Source organism: Triturus cristatus, chromosome 7 (assembly GCF_964204655.1).
Source record: "Triturus cristatus chromosome 7, aTriCri1.1, whole genome shotgun sequence".
In the NCBI taxonomy this organism is placed as follows: Eukaryota; Metazoa; Chordata; class Amphibia; order Caudata; family Salamandridae; genus Triturus; species Triturus cristatus.
The window spans coordinates 349,616,366-349,634,285 of NC_140590.1; the positions used below are offsets into that span (position 1 = coordinate 349,616,366).

Sequence of the window (17,920 nt, forward strand, 5' to 3'; positions counted from 1 at the left end):
AAGCCCATTATCGCCGCTTTCTGCCGCTAAACCGGCGTTAATTTTTAACGCCTTCCTTGATAATATGCCCCTTAATCAGTTGTCAAAAAATGCATCACAAGAAGCATCAGCAAGAAAAGCGTGAACTACTCGATTTCTGAAGACATTGCCATGCTCCGGAGCATCATTTCTAGGGGCACTTGTTGGGTGAATGATACCTGGTGACATCCAGTCCCAGTCTCTGCTGCACACAGCCCCCAAGTGCCTGTATCGAGTCACCGGCGAACTGCGTGACCTATGTCCGACAAAGGTGTCCATGCCTCAAAGGACTGGCTTGTTTTCAATGTCACTTCCTGCCTTGGCCGTGCAGCACTAACATTGCAATTTTCCAACTTTAAAAACACTGTTTTTGTTCAACTGTGAAGGACGAGCGTGTGAACCAGTCCCGGGGAAAGCCAATCCTCAGTGTAAAGTGTCCACACAGACTTATGCAGCAGATGTCTTAACCGACTAAGTTATTTAAAACGGCCATCTTCAGAATCCTACACAATTCTGAGAGAGACGCGAGACATGAATTCGAGCCACGTTTTATCTCGTGCATCTGAGAGGTGAGTCGGTGCAGGATGGGAATGGAAAGAGACACTGAGACTTTCCACTGCTCATGTGGCAGCAGCAGCGCACCGTATCTGCAGAAATGATCCGGGCTCTGATGCCGTCAGAAGGGAAACCGCATGAAAACACGACCCGCTCTCTGAAGAGTGGACGAGCGACACCTTGAACTTGCATTGAACTACGTCAAGGGGCGTGGCCGAGTTTTAGAGGTGGGTGTGGTTCCCAGAACGGCGTTTTCACACTTCTTCTAGTGCAAGCTGTTACACCATAAGCTATAAGAATGGCTTGGGAGGCAGGTATTGGACATCATCAACGTATATTGAAATAATAAACAGCAGTTGTTGTGTTCTTCTCTAATTTAGACAAACATCGCCGCCATGTGGTAGGCTGTCATAAATGCCAGTGCTGACAATCATGTGCCGGTGCAGAGCACCAGAAACCACCGGCTCAAATTATGTATTGCCTTAGCTTCACATTTGTCTGGTAGTACGAGGAAAGTAAGCTTGTGCGCCGGGATACCCTCCTATGCAATAGTGCGTTCCACAAATCTGCATAAGATAACGCGTCATACTTCCATAGATTGTCCCAGCGCTCTAGGTATCAAAAAACGTTTTGGTTGTGTAAGGTTTCACTTCATGCAGATGGAACTTGCGACAAATCGTGCAGGCTTCCCACCATCCAAATTTCAGTAAAAAATCTTCTGAGAGGAGATGTTGTACCCAAGTTATCATCCTGTTCAGTATGTCCATGCACACATGCTTGGGAATATTTTGATCGGGATGATAGGACAAGTGCCACTGGCGGTAAATTGAATGATTTATCTGTATATAAACGAGACAGAATAGTGTTTTATCAGTTTTTAATATATGAAGAGAAATATGCGTCAAGAGAGCTTGTGTGATCCAATGAAGTCACACTTTTCTAGTTTTTCAAGTTAAAGAGTCTGCAAAATTATCTAGGATTGACGCCTTGTCTCGGGTTCCAGGTGACCTGGGCCAAACCATTAATCTAAAATGCTATTAACTCTGATGCAGTTTTGATATTTTCACCTCATTGATTATGGCCACTCACACATGGCCCTTGGGAGAGCAAATGCAGGATAGATGGTTGGTGGAGGGGGTCACAAGTAGAGGGTGGGTGTAATTTGTGTACTTCCGTGTACCGTAATCACGTGAAATTACCTAAGAATTCCGCAAGATTACAAAGAAGAGTAAATCTGTGTTTAGCGCTATTTCTTAGCGCACACATGCATCCTTGTGTTCAAAATAGATTCAGTGATGCATTTTGCACTAAGAAATAGCTCTAAATGCAACGTAACACAAATAGTGAGCGTGAGCAGCCATCCACACTCTGTAAATGTGCTTTTGAGGTGGTTCTTCCCCCAACTTACTACCGACATTTAGCACTATTTTCTTAGCGCAAAATGCACCCTTGTTTCCAAAATGGATGCAAGGCTGCATTTGGCTCTAAGAAACAGCACTAAATTGAGTAGAACACAAATATCGAGCATGAACAGCCACACGCGCTCACTTAATGTGCTCTCGTAGTAGGATTCCTCCCCCCCCCCCCCAATTACTCTAAAATACGTGAGGAGGAGTATTTGCATAATTCTCTATATTTCCGCATCAAAGAGTAACATGGAATTACTGAAATTTCTCTGATTACTGCGGCGCAGTTGGAATTCTGCTCAGTCCTAGTCACAAGGGAGAGCGGAGAGTTTTTTGTTTTTCAATGTACCGGTCTAAAAGATTTCATGCTCGGGATTTGTCACTGACCCACATCCTCAAGCAGGAATCCTTCACATTAGACTTCACAGACTTTTCAATGGCCAACCTCATGCCAGCACCTGGACGAATTCTCTAACTGTAGATTTAGGTAGCCAGTGCGTCCTAGGTCAGCGACTAGTTAATGTAGGTAACATTTAGGGGTCGATTACGATGCGTCCGGTAAAGCCATCGTAATGGGCCGCTCGGTTTCCTTTTTGACCTCTTCATTATGATGGAGGGGGTCAGAAAGGAAACCGGCCTGTGATTCTGGCTGGCTTCCGACAGGCTCAGAGAGCCCGTCCACCAGTCGGAAGCCGGCTAGTAATCTCAAGGGCGGGCATTTCTGCCCTTGAAATTACGATGCACGGTTTCCGACCTGGTTTCCATGCCAGCCTGCCTGCCATGGAAAACATGTCGGAAAGCATGTTTGGGGGCCCACAGCAGGGACCCTATTGGTGCTCAGCCTCTGCTTGGAGGCCGAAAGGGTACCTATGATGCCCCCCCAGTTGATCCATGCACCTTGTGGCAGGCATCTTGAGGTGACTGCCACGGGGTGCAGGGATGAACCACACCTCCCAGTTCACAATGGGAGCATGCATTAGGACCAGTTTACAACCGTAATTCATGCTCCCATAGTGAAATGTAGGAATGCGACCGAACAGTGTTCGATCGCATCCTAATGAGGCGGTCAGGACTTCCGACTGGGTGTCAGTCGGTCTTAGGACCGAGTCTGTGTCGGACGGAAGGAAATCCGCCCGACATCGAAATCAGACCCTTAGTGTAGCAAGTGGCAACAAGGAGAACAAGCGACTTAAAACAGAATGGCGGGTCACACAAATTGCTATTCCCTCAACCTGAGGAAGCATCGCATTGCTCCATGTCCCTTATCCTGCTACAGACAACCAATGCCCCAGGGGGCAAAGAGCAGCACCCCAAAAGTAGAAAGTAGTGCCTATCTCCGTAAGCTGGTTTCAGAGAGGCACACTGCACATATAAATATTGCACAACCCTACAAGAGCCACACTATCATGCCCACTGCAATTCATCCCGCTACTTAAAACTTATTTAATATGAGGAATAGGGCAGAGGGTGCCTTCTTTGTCCTATTCCTGGCTCAGTGTACAATGTGGTGCGAAGAGATGATGTGGTGGCAGGATATATTAAGTGGAAGCCGTATCACGCTAGGTTACCAGCGGTCAATGACTCTAACAGTTTAGTGGTAAAAACTATGCCCATTTAACTTGTATAAAATATCTGGATGTTTCTAGCTCTACGGTAGTTGCAGCGCATGAGTGAATACATTTTCTGATAGCTTGTCTAGCCCTCAGACTATACGATGGGCACACCAGTTTGAATCTGGCACAAACTCAAATTCATGGAAGTGCCATCTTGGTAGCTTCTGTTGCAATAATGGGTAGTTCTTAGTGAGCTTCAGGTCTTTGACAAATAAAAGGCCACGTAAGTTGGCATCGCCAGAGTTTGGGCCCATATTCAATGCATATCTCTAGGAACTCGAGTGGGAACTCTAAACACAGCCCTCAACATATTCTGTTGGTAGCCTACGAGCTCCAAGTGAGGAAGCGAGCACGTCCACGTCCTCAGCACGGTTTGGCGAGGAAAGAACAGTTTTACTCCCAAGAATTTCAGTTAAAAAATGAGAAATTGTTTTACCAGCACCGTGCCCAGCCACATAGAATATCTTTTACCGTCAGTTTTGAAGACGGTCACTGAATCGGGCAATCCTATAGGCACATCTTCTACAGGTGGTTCTGAAGATAGTCCTGGGGTCTGTTGAGCATAAAGAAACATCATCAATTCCCAACTTCAAAGCATGCCTGTGGCCATATGAAGTGTGTGCTGCACTCCTCAGGGCTGCTCTCGTGGCGGGTGGGCTGAGGCCCGGCCTTGTAGCTTTGCACAAAGAGCATTTGTAAGCCCTACTGTTGACATCGGTACACACTTCAATAGCAGCCTCGAGGGTTCTGTCAGAGTACATCAAATGCACAGCTTGTGTGCTATTAATAAAAATATAATGATTGGTCGTAGCATTCCTCGCTCTGAACTCACAAAACTACTACCTTTTAAAAAATATACATGCAGGACATTTAATTTATTCAATGACAGCAAAAAGTGCACATTCTAGATGTGCTAGCCAAAGCAAAGTTTAGCTCGTTTTAAAATGTTTCACTTTGAGTAATGTCTATGCACTCTTGTTCCTTCAAGAGTGAAAGAGAATCATGTGGTTCACTACAGGGAAATGTTGGGTGATTATGTGTGTGCTCCTGGAAGTCGAAGGTGTGATGGGACATTTTTCGGGCAATTTCTCCAGCGACACTAAAAAGTGTAGGAATGCCTCGGGGTAAGCCCTAAAAACCCTTCCAACACACAGGAATATGCTGTTTGCACCATACATCTCATCGATGAAAACATATAAAAGGAACGGTAGAAAAGAGTAAGTTTGGAAAAAATATATATAACTGAATCAATAATAAGGGCATGGTTGAAAAAGAAACAGCAAAGACATGCGTGTTCATTTGTGCATACCAGTGCTTGCATGTGTTGAGACCTTTTCACTTTTTAACTAATGCTTGATTTTTTAGGTCTCGCTGAGCCCAGCGCATGCGCTGGCTCGGAGAGACATTTTGTATGTGAAGTTTTCAAAGTGCTGCTGGCTGGCCTAGCGCTTGCGTTCTCGCGATCGTGCACGCGCGCCAGCCTTCAGCAGCACTTTGAAAACTCCTGCTTTAGCGCGTCATCGTGATCACTTTCGATTTCAGAGCGATCGCGATGACTCGCATTTATGGCCGCGCGGCGTTACTTTTACTGCCGCGCGGCCAATGCTTGTAATTAATTTGCTACGTCTGTCGTGGGCGAAGATTGTGTTCACGCGCAGTTTCTTCTTTCTAAAGGAAAACGTGCACATCGACAACCCAGCAGTAACCGAAGACCAATTTAATTTACTTATGATGAATTTGCACCGATTGAGGCAGCCTTGCAGAAACACGGAATCCCACTTCCTCCCTTTGAGTTTGAAATGCAAACCGAGGCAAAGCTGCCTACCTTGTGCTTTGGTAACATGCTGCTGTGTCGTTGTTCTGCGTAGGCATGTTGGTGGCCTTGCATTCTCATCTCTCGATAAGAAAACCTCTGAAATATGTAAATAAATGGAGCGACTGCCATTAACTGAACAGGCTTTCTGTTAAATAGCGCTATCATGCAGTTTAATTTTAAAGTTTATTTTCAAAGAGCACGCACTATTTGCTATTGTGCGTAATGGAAACATATTAAATGTCTCTATCCCCATTACACGTGCTTCCTTAGCCCCGCCCCTAAGCATCAGCTCTAACTCCACCCATAGTTTAAAGTACCTGCACTGATTCTCTCCCCCGCCACCCCTATTTAAAGGACTGCTATCCATGGGTTGTCCCCTGAGTTAGTGCACCATCTTTGGCGAGTGCCCTGTGTGTGTTGGGGGAGGGGGGTGTCGGGGGTTAAGACCGCTGCCGAGGACACTGTGGTAAATAAAATAAATATTACCGGACTGAATTTCATGCGGAATCTTAAATTAAAGTAAAATAGCTCAAAATAACGAGAGGCAGAATCCGTGGTATAAGAGGTTTTCTAATGGGCTTTATTCCATTCAAAATGGCCGACTCGAGTCGCGGCCCTCAGGTTCCGTCACCACGAAGGTTCAGGAAGTGAAGTACAATAATTTATTAACAGACATGTATTTTTATAATAAGTACATTACAATGAAACGAATGTAGAAGGCGTAACATTTGATAAGAAAAGTGACAAAACAGTGACATAATCGAAACTAGGCGTAATAAGGAATAAAAGAAACATGATTGGTTAGAATTATCAGACATAGGTGGATCTATAAGATAATACTTGGCATAGATGCGCGCGCGGCAGCATGACGTGTAATTGACGTGCAACTAGGGGGTGAAGGGGACTTGGCATTTAGCTCTACATGTGGAGACGAGAAGTCTGGGGTCAAGTCATCCTAATCCCAAATCATATCTAACATCCTATGTTTAAAGAACTATGTTATCCACAAGGAAGAGACTCTCGGACAGAATCTATTCTATACTGACTGTGTGCGTGTACAAGCGTCTAAGTGTCTATATGAGATGCGAGGGGCAGAAAACTTTCCATGGCAACAGGGCTATGAATCACTTGCAGGAGGACGGAAAGGCTGAGTCCCTTGCTTGTGAGCTAAAGGAAATGTTTACCTAAATCACTGGACAGGAATGCATCGGCTGAAGAGCAAAATAGATAATTCGAAGGTGAAATACAACTTCTTGGCAGACAGGCGAAAACTGGCCGAGGCAGGCACCGTTAGCTGCACAGGGAGTAGGACAAAGTTCATGGATACAGATGCGAGCTCAAGCTGAAGCTGTCAGAGACAGAGAGCAGGGAAAGGCTTTGAGGACAGAATCGGGCCTACTCGCCTGAACTGTAAAAATGGAGTAACTTAGCCATATAAAGTCGGTGGCCTTTCATACTTAGGAACCAAATATCCAGCCCATTGATGGCGGATCTGACAGAGAACATGTTGACGGTAGACACACATATGTTTGCGTCTTAGAAACTGGAACTGGAGGGAACATACATGTACTTGTAACATGCATATAGAACCGTTGGGGTCCAAGATAGGGGACATAACTGATCAGGAAAATCCACATTTCCACATTCCCTCCTTGTCCCCTTCTTGCCCTTCACGAGACATCAATCTTCATCATTCCATTGATTTGCTCATGGAGCATCATTTCTTCTTCTTTCTTCTTCCGGGATCTTGAGCGAAAACCTTGATGTGGAATGCATGATGTGGCACACAGACCACAAATCGCTGGTCCACATTGTAGGCATAAACAACAACTGAAGAGCATAAGAAGGCCAATACCTAGGAAGGATAGAACTCTCCATCCCCAGGCTGATATCACACTCCAAAACCACCCGGACCACGTCCAAGTGCCTGGATTCTCGTGTATCTGGCTTACAATCTTATGAAGGCGTGTTATAGCTTTATATACAGATGGCGAATTTTCTGGTATGAATATGCAGCAGCTGGATCCGATGACCCTACAAGCTCCGCCCCTATCGGCCAGGATGACGTCAAGGACAAGACGATTCTGGAGAACAACAATTCTCATCACTGATTGTTCCTCTGTCAGATTGCCTAGGGCGGCTATAGTCTCGTTTACTACAGCTTCAAGAGTCTTGGTGAGTCTACGTATCAGCTTACTATTTGATATAGTACCTATATAGGGAAAGATACCTTTATTGAAATCTACATACTTGTCCCATGCTGTCTCAGTATAATCGACAACTGGGAGATCTCTTTGCTCTCTATTGTGTACTAAATGAACATCTCGATAATAATCAGGGGGAGCTAGGAAAACAGGTGGCAAAAGGAATGCGATGTAACAGGTACCATCCCAATCTAGAGGCAGACGCATATATGCCGTCTGACCACATATGAAGTAAGAATGGCGAGAAGCTCTAAATGAAGATTTACCTTGATCACTATATTCTACTGTAGTAACGCATTGGCTATGGCCCATGTGTATGGAACCAACTTTTCTTACACATAATTCACCCTTAACTGGAAATACTGACATAGTGGGCAGAATTAGTTCAACTTCGGATTTGACATTCAAAATCATAAGATTAGGCGTAAAATTACCTAATTTATACACTTCATTTTCTAAATCAGTTCCTGTTCTACTGAGGTGACCCTCCTTATTAGGGTGACAGACTTTGAATAAAACTAGATTCAGATTTCCCCATATCCAATGTTGTTGATAAACTGCTGTGTCTGGGTCTATGGAATTTAATAAACTAAACCATGCTCCACAGGAGCCATTGTGTGTGAATGGATGTGGAAAGAAAGGCAGAACTCCTTTGTTATTCTGATAGGGAGGAAGTCGGCCACACACCCAACAATTGGTGGCATTACTAGTCTGATGGGAATGATGTAACATACTAATGAATGTGTTATTTCGCAGCGCAAGTCTATAGGATAATTCATGTGGCGGTAGGTCACTAAAAGAATGTTCATCAGTTATATTGAAAACACGTTTAGAAACAGGATAATACATATGCAACAATATACTTGCAGTAACTATTAAAAAACTCAAGGAAGACAAAATTAATAAAGTCACAATACAGTGGTTACGCAGTAATTTACAATAAGCATGTCGTTTCATTATGATTCTGGACTCTACATGATTCAGACCTAAGGGGTACATGTCGGGACAGATTCAACCGCTTCACCTTGGAGAGGACTTAAACAATCAAATCGTCCGACAGTTTAGATCTGGACCTGAGTTTCTGTTTATAGAGTTCGGTGCTACTGGCCTCAGCCAAAGGTAGCTTTGAGTCAATGGGGGAAGACACACGGGCAGTACTGTCTGTGTCAGGAGGAAGTCCATGAAATTTTTTGACGTGACTTGAGTGAATCCACCCTTTTCGTCCCTCGATCTTCACGGCTGTTCTTGTGGTCAACAGGACCAACTTGGGTGCTTTCCACCTGGGCTCCAATTGACTTTTCCTGTCGAAGTTTCTCACAAAGACAAGATTACCCGGAACAACGTCATGGGGTTTCGCCTCAGTGTTGTCGGGAAAGGCTGCAGCTACCTGTGAACGAGAAGATTGTAGTGCAGACATCAAGGAAGCCAAGTAATCTGTCAGCATATTACAGTCGACATCAGTTATTTTACGTGGTATAGGCGTCCCCCACATATTCGGTGGTCTACCAAAGATCACCTCATACGGGGATAGCCCTGTTCTAGAGTGTGCTACCATTCTCATGTAAAAGAGTGCAACTGGTAATGCTACTATCCAGTCGACACCTTTTTCTCTACATATTTTGGACAATCTGATTTTCAGTGTCTGGTTATGTCTTTCTACGAGACCTGCTGCCTCGGGGTGTCGGACACAGTGGAATTTCCACTGATATCCCAACAAGAGTGAGACATGTTTCATTAATTCGGATGAGAAAGGCTGACCGTTATCTGAATATACAACACGTGGTAAACCGTACCGTGGGAAGAATTCTCGAACTAGCTGCTTGGCAGTAGTCGGGGCAGTGTAATCTGATACGGGATACGCCTCTGTCCAACGGGAGAGAGCGCAGACAACTACAAGAACATATTTGAATCCTCGACAACGTTCCATCTGAATATAATCCATCTGGAGGACTTCAAAAGGATGGTCAGGAGGCTGAAATCCACCCTGCTCTACGGGAACACTCTTTCCTGGATTAAACTGACAACATATCATACAGGTACGAACTTTTTGTTTAGCTGCTGCTCGTAAATGTTTGTTGAACCAAATGTGCTGAATGCTGTCTAGCATAGCCTTCTCTCCTAAATGTGCTGGACTGTGAATTGTAGCTATAATGGCTTGAACCATGGAATCAGGGAGAAACCATACAGATTTCTCCTTCGTCATCCATCCTTGATCTGTCTGGATCCCTCCTAGTTCAGTCCACTTCTTTATTTCTTCTGCTGTGGCATGTGTCTGTATGTCAATTACGTCAAGTGCGGGATCCTTAATTGTCATACACTGTGTTGGTGTCTGAACTATTGGCTTTGTCATGTCTAATGTGCGATTCTGAGCAGTCTGTTTAGCTGTTCTGTCAGCTAAATCATTGCCTTGAGAAATGGTATCAGTAACCTTCGTGTGTGCTTTACATTTCATAATTGATATAGCAGTGGGTAGATGTATTGCGTCTAACAAGGCATGAATGAGGGGTCCGTGCTGAATGTGGGCACCATGGGACGTTAGATAACCTCTCTCTCGCCACAGCACGCCGAAGTCGTGTACAACTCCGAATGCATAACGTGAGTCAGTGTATACATTAACTTTCTTATTTGTGGCTTGAATACAGGCTTGCGTTAGAGCAATAAGTTCTGCTGCTTGGGCTGACAGAGTATCTATACAATGTGTCTCAATAACTTCAGTGTCTGTTGTGACTGCATACGCGGCCACTAAATCTCCTGTACTTGCTCTCATGCATGATCCGTCTACATACAACGTCAGGTCTGGATCTAACAATGGATCGTCTGTCAAGTCTTGTCTAGGTTTCGTCTTTATTTCAATGATTTCAACACAATCATGAGCTAGTGGGTCTGTTCCAATTACAGGTAATAGTGTAGCAGGATTCAATGTATTACACCGTCGGATCTCTATGTGTGGTTGAAACAATGTCAGTTCATAGCCGGTAAGTCTTGCTATGGTCAAGTGTTGTGTTTGTGTTCGGTTCACAAGAACCTCTACTGCATGTGGTACTTGTACTGTCAATGGGTGTCCTAATACTATGGCATCGCTTTGTCTGATTGCTAAAGCTGTCGCTGCCACTGATTTCAGGCATGCAGGCAAAGCCTGAGCTACGGGATCTAATGTACTGGAAAAATAAGCACATGGCTTGCGTGATCCTGCTTGATCCTGAGTGAGTACTGACAAGGCAGTACCTTCGCGTTCTGTAACAAAGAGTGTAAAAGGTTTGCTATAACATGGTGTTGCTAAAACAGGTGCTTGACATAAAGCTTCCTTTAGGCTTTCAAAAGCTTGTGTATGTTCCTGAGTCCAAGGGAGAACAGTCGATGTGGCTGCCTCCTGTGTGGTTAACTGAATGAGTGGTTTTGCTAGAAATGCGTACTGAGGGATCCACTGCCTACAATATGAAGTGAGGCCTATGAAAGCCCGCACCTCCTTTTGTGTCTGGGGTATTGACATGTTAGCAATTAACTGGATGCGATCTGGTGTAAGCTGCCTTCCCTCCTTGGACAGCGAGTGACCAAGATAAATAACTCGCTGAACACAGAATTGCAGCTTAGAAGGGGACACCTTGTGCCCCTTGTCGGCTAGGAAATGTAAAACTGTCAGAGAAGCTTTTTCACATTCTGGCTCGCTTCTCGCGGTGATCAGCAGATCATCGACATATTGAAGCAGTGCAGTATTGACTGGCATGTGGATACTGTCAAGTTCTCGTTTCAGTGCTTGGCTATAGATGCTGGGGCTTTCTGTAAATCCTTGGGGAGCGCGTGAGAATTTAAAACTGCGCCCATTTAAACTGAATCCGAACAAGTATTGGCTTTCCGGATCTATTGGGACGCTGAAAAAGGCATTCTTGAGATCAATTACCGTAAAAAATGTTGCTTCGGAATCAATTGCTGTCAACAATGATGATATATCAGGGACCACAGGGAATTGTGGTACAATACACTTGTTTAGTTCACGCAAATCAATAACCAATCGGTACACTGGTGGAGCAGTAGGATCAGTTCGTTTAAGAATCGGAATTATCGGTGAATTACATACATTGGAGTCTGTTTCTACAACTACTCCCTGGGCAATTAGCTCATCAATGATTTTCAACAAAGCCACTACAGCATCATGCGGTAACTTGTATTGTCGCATTCGTGGTAGTACCACTCCTGCTTTCAATGTAACTCGATAGGGTGTAATGTTCATGCAGCCAACATCCGTAGGGCCTTGTGCCCATAGATGTACTGGTAAAATCTGTAGTCGGGGATCCATGTCTCTAGACACATAGTGACCTTTAAAATCACGCAAAAACAACCTTACTCCTTCCGGAGAACAACATATTATGGCTCCTAGTGCTTTCAGAGTCTTAATTCCTAACAGATTTTCTGGGCATGATTTAGTAAGCAATAAATCTGTAGTTCGTGTCAAAGGTCCTATCGTAAGTGGTAGAGGCTGTGATACTTCATTAACAATAGGTTTTCCTGAAAAACCAAGGGAAACATTTTGAGAGCCTGAGAGGGGTGCCCCTGGAACCTCACTACGTTTTATGGTTGTTCGACTTGCCCCTGTATCGAGTAAGAATTTTCTATCTTGACCTAATAATTCACTATGTACATAAGGTCCTTCTTTATCTACCGGAATCTCGATAAGCGGTAAGTCAACTTCCCTCTCTAGGCTGGTTCATGCGTAACGCTGATACTCAGGGTATTCATACTGTGCAGTCTGATACATTTGTTGTGTTGTGGTTTGTGTGGCAGTAGCAGGCAACGGTGGTGCAGCTGGCACAAACTGTATGGGTTGCTGTGAGGCTGGCATAGACTGTTGCTGAACTGGCACGGACTGTCCATGCTGCATAGCTCCTTGTTCATTCTGATCTTGTCTAACTAATCGTGGTCTCTCTTTGGCAATACCTGTAGCTATATTACGTTTCAGGACTTGACAATCATGTACATAATGGCCTAGTTGTTTACAGTAATTGCAGGTTCCTTTTACAGGAACTGCAGAATCACCAGAATGTGTCACACCCTTTTTGTGACCATCTGCTGGTACTGTCTGAGAAACTAGCATTTTCATTTTTGTATCCTTCATGCGTCTATGCTCGTGTTCTTGTTCATCCCTAATTCTATTGTGATGATACTGTAACATTTGTAGCATTTGCGACGGAGTGTTACTTTGCCAGGTACTCTCGAATTTCAATATTCTATTCTTCACTGGAGGCAATGCATTTTCCACTAATTTTGTCACAAATAGATGTGGATATGAGTCACTACTTGCTTTTATACCACTATTTATACCAAAACATTTTTCAAATCGAGCATAATAATCGCTTGTGTCTTCATCTTGCTTTTGTTTACAGGCTGTGATTGCACCCCAATCTTCCTTTTTTGTAGTTAATAAACGTGGCAGTACCTGTACTAGTAAACCTGGTAATAGTTTAACTTTATCCCCGAGCCCTGAACCTGCGGCTCGGCCCCTTTCTTCCTCTGCTAATGCTGTCCAGTCTATCTTTTGGTCTCCCACTTCCCACTCTTTTTCTTTCAGTTTTTCATATATGCCAGCAGGCAAAAGCACTTTTAATATCGTCATAATATCAGGAAAGGTGTACTCTCCCATCAGTAACATGTCTTTAATTTCTCGGTGGAAACCCGCTGGGTCTTTGTCATGACTAGGTACTACTTTCTTCATTTCTAATAATTCCATTTTTGATATGGGTGTGTAAACAAATACACGGTGAAACTCATTGTCTTCGCCTTTTATTGGGTGCACTTCCCGTAAAGGATTTTGTCTATCCATGTAGTACGGTGCTCTTTCTCTGGGGGGCAAGGAGAGAGAATCTGGATTTACAAAAAGGACGTACTGCTTACGTGACACTAATATCTCTTTAATTAGCTTGTTACTAGAACCTCTCCATCTGTACGTAAGTAGTTCCGTTAATATATCAGGTAAAGGACCAGGGTCAGCATGTTGGCTCTTATATAATATGAGGAGTTGCTGAATCATATAGATTCCAGCTAAACGTTGTTCATCTGTACTGAGGTTGAGAAACGTGTGTGCTACGGTCTCATCACCGTATTTTTCAGGACTAACAACCCAGTGCACGGCTGATCTGGCTAATTCTTGCTCATCCATGGAATCGAGGAGGTGGTAACCTCTTCGTTCTCGTAGTATTTTATCTGCGGCTTGAAACGAATGTTCAGGAGACTTCAGATTTATTACAGGCGTCGGATACGTTCTGCTATTATTTGGACATACAGAGTGTATTGGATCAGAAAAACATCTAGTATTTTCACAAGATCTTCCTCTGCCTACATAGGCTATGGTCTCTGACTGTCTCGCGGAATTCCCTGATTCGGACACTTCATCTTGCTCAAACTCGTCTGTTCCCAATCTCTCTTCATGAATACGCTCTATTTCTTTACGTATTTTTCGGCACATGGCTATTATACAATTTTGCTTATCGTGTCTCCCTTCTGATATATTCTGACTCCATCTTGTAAGAATAAGCATTGCATTTGGGTCTACCCCCGGACGATCTTGATTTCTGATCACACAGTTTATGAGGAAACGTAACAGTTCCCCCTGTATCTCTACTTTCTGGAATTCCATAGCTCTGTTAATACATCCTGAATCTCGTCCTGTTTGAACAAAATGATATATGTTATCTAGATGCGTAGTCATTCCTGGTAACCTTGCTAAATACTCTGCGGCTCGCCTGATACGTAATGATGCCAGGACCATTTCGTCCTCTTTACCAACCACTGGGTCATATCTACAATTTACAAGGAGTTCCTTAAGCGTACGCTCATTTACGAATTTTGGTGTACGTGAATGTGTTGACTCTTGAAAAACAAGTTTATTTATTCTAGGTGGTGTGAAGGTACTGCTAGCACCTCCCGTGGCCCTATCTGGGGCGTCGGGTGTGAATGGATTCGTTGAACGTGACACAGCAACTATGGGTGTCGATACCTCTGTAGAGTCGACTGCGGAGACAGATGCGGAAACAGATGTGCTTGCCGATGCTTGTGTCGGAACTTGCTGTTGCACGGGGACAGATACCTGATCCTGACGTTGAACCCCTCCGCCAGACGGTCTATGTGGTGTGGCGTTAGCATACTCGGGGGCTGCATCGTCTAGATATGAGGAAAGAAAAACATCTTCTGCGGTTCTGGGATGCCCCTTTGGATGTACCTTAATTGGAAATAATGGGGGTGGCAAGTCTTTTGGCACCTCCGTAACAGCCTTAGGTAGTCCTTCGGCTAGAAGGGGATACATACCATTCATAAGAGCATTTCTTTGTCTATTTACTTGTTCTGATTTCACTCGGATACCTTCCTCAATTAATAGATTTTCTTGAACTTTATTTGAACTTTCTTTACTCCTCTCTTCTTGTCTACGTGCTTTTTCTGTTCGTCTATGAGATTCTTTACGCCATAACTCAACAGCGTCTTTCTGTGACTGTCTGACCTTTCTTTTCCATAACTCTTCCTCCACTTTCATGATGCACTCTGCATCCCAGGTTCCCGCTATGGGCCACCTTTGACTTTCCGGTAATCCTTTGGTATAATCTACCCATAGATCAAGAAACAATATGGCATCTAAGCCATGTTTATGGTACATGAAATGTCCTGGAGTGTCTCTAGGAGGAATAGGAACTGCTTCTTCAAGCACCCCTTTTCTGGTAGTAATCTGTCTTAACTTCGAGAAGAGCGGCATATTGACAACTGATCTGATACTTACTCTTGAATTTACTTAATACGAGAAACACAATAATGAACAGTGAACAATGAACAATCATTCATACCACAATATGCAAGACATTTTCTGAATACTTTAAACATTAAACATTAAACATTATAACAATGATCGACAATGATGACAGTCTGCTTAACTAATCACCACGCTGAATTCTTGACAATAACTGAATACTTCGGAATACTTGATATACTGCTAAACAGTACATATACACTGCTAAACAGTGCAGACCGGATTTGTGTACCCAAATCCGTCTTGACCGGCACAACCTATGTGCGCGTCAACACGCCTCCCCGGCGATGGTACTCACCGAGTAGCTCCTTGAAACGGAAGGCCTCAGAGAATGGACAGGACTCGATAACTGCGGACATCGGACCCTCTGCACGTCGGGATTTCGGAAAACCTGGTGGGCCTCTGTATACCTCGGATCTTGCTCTCTCAGCTAGGCTCTGGTCGGGATACTTCGCACTTCTCACCGCCTCGTCTGGGTTGATCGCAGCCTCAGTCGCCCCCGCTTGACCGGAGGGAGCTTACAGGAAATCCTGCTGGTACGCGTTTATGGTCCGTCCAGCTGTGGCAGGAGACCGGGCCTGCAACGCACCGCCGGCGCGTGAGATGAGAAAGTGTCCCTATTCGGGCGCCATTATGTGGTAAATAAAATAAATATTACCGGACTGAATTTCATGCGGAATCTTAAATTAAAGTAAAATAGCTCAAAATAACGAGAGGCAGAATCCGTGGTATAAGAGGTTTTCTAATGGGCTTTATTCCATTCAAAATGGCCGACTCGAGTCGCGGCCCTCAGGTTCCGTCACCACGAAGGTTCAGGAAGTGAAGTACAATAATTTATTAACAGACATGTATTTTTATAATAAGTACATTACAATGAAACGAATGTAGAAGGCGTAACATTTGATAAGAAAAGTGACAAAACAGTGACATAATCGAAACTAGGCGTAATAAGGAATAAAAGAAACATGATTGGTTAGAATTATCAGACATAGGTGGATCTATAAGATAATACTTGGCATAGATGCGCGCGCGGCAGCATGACGTGTAATTGACGTGCAACTAGGGGGTGAAGGGGACTTGGCATTTAGCTCTACATGTGGAGACGAGAAGTCTGGGGTCAAGTCATCCTAATCCCAAATCATATCTAACATCCTATGTTTAAAGAACTATGTTATCCACAAGGAAGAGACTCTCGGACAGAATCTATTCTATACTGACTGTGTGCGTGTACAAGCGTCTAAGTGTCTATATGAGATGCGAGGGGCAGAAAACTTTCCATGGCAACAGGGCTATGAATCACTTGCAGGAGGACGGAAAGGCTGAGTCCCTTGCTTGTGAGCTAAAGGAAATGTTTACCTAAATCACTGGACAGGAATGCATCGGCTGAAGAGCAAAATAGATAATTCGAAGGTGAAATACAACTTCTTGGCAGACAGGCGAAAACTGGCCGAGGCAGGCACCGTTAGCTGCACAGGGAGTAGGACAAAGTTCATGGATACAGATGCGAGCTCAAGCTGAAGCTGTCAGAGACAGAGAGCAGGGAAAGGCTTTGAGGACAGAATCGGGCCTACTCGCCTGAACTGTAAAAATGGAGTAACTTAGCCATATAAAGTCGGTGGCCTTTCATACTTAGGAACCAAATATCCAGCCCATTGATGGCGGATCTGACAGAGAACATGTTGACGGTAGACACACATATGTTTGCGTCTTAGAAACTGGAACTGGAGGGAACATACATGTACTTGTAACATGCATATAGAACCGTTGGGGTCCAAGATAGGGGACATAACTGATCAGGAAAATCCACATTTCCACAACACACTGGGCTTTATACTGTTGGACGCGAGTGAGATCTGTGTGGACTGATCGCTCCGTGCGTAAAGGTCAGAGGGAGTGTGGGGGGTACATGCTAGAGTCAGCCGTGACTAAGGGCAGGAGGGTGCTCAATGAATGTCAGTTGCAACGAAGGTTATAATGAATATTACAGTGAGTAGAGCTAATGTCTCACCGTGCCACTGCCAGCCTCGAAGAGACATGTCGAATCTTGTAGTGGCGGTCACATGGGTACTTAAGGCAGGGCTTTAAGGGGGATGAAAACACTGGGGGGGGGGTCAAAGGGGCGTGGCCAATGTAATAAAGAGCATGGCTTAAATACACATAAACTAAAAATCTGTGTTTACCACAGTGTGCCCCCCGACTTGTATTTTGCTGTTTGTCTTGCATCCGGATATGATACAAGTAACATCATACCTACAAGAAGTCAGGACTATTGGGTTTGTCAATGGTTGTTAGTTGCATAAGATAAATAAGCAGCAACTATGGCTTGTGTATATACTATTGAAAAGCTTCCACTTAAAGCCCTGGTGACACCACAACAATGTTGCTGCTCCTGCGTTTAAAAAAGGGAAATCCAGAGAGAAAATGACTCTTTAAAGGATTTCTCTCCTCTTACAACACTCACCTGGCATGACCTCCACTACTGAGGTGAGCAGTGTGAGCACGCGCACATGATGTGCCTGCGT

At 44.2% G+C, this 17,920-nt stretch overlaps 1 protein-coding gene across 1 annotated transcript in view; it reads left to right on the forward strand.

Annotated features, from left to right (window-relative positions):
* Positions 1 to 17,920, forward strand: part of LOC146809640 (cytoplasmic phosphatidylinositol transfer protein 1-like) — a 265,715-nt gene that overhangs the window by 186,089 nt on the left and 61,706 nt on the right. The window lies entirely within an intron of this gene.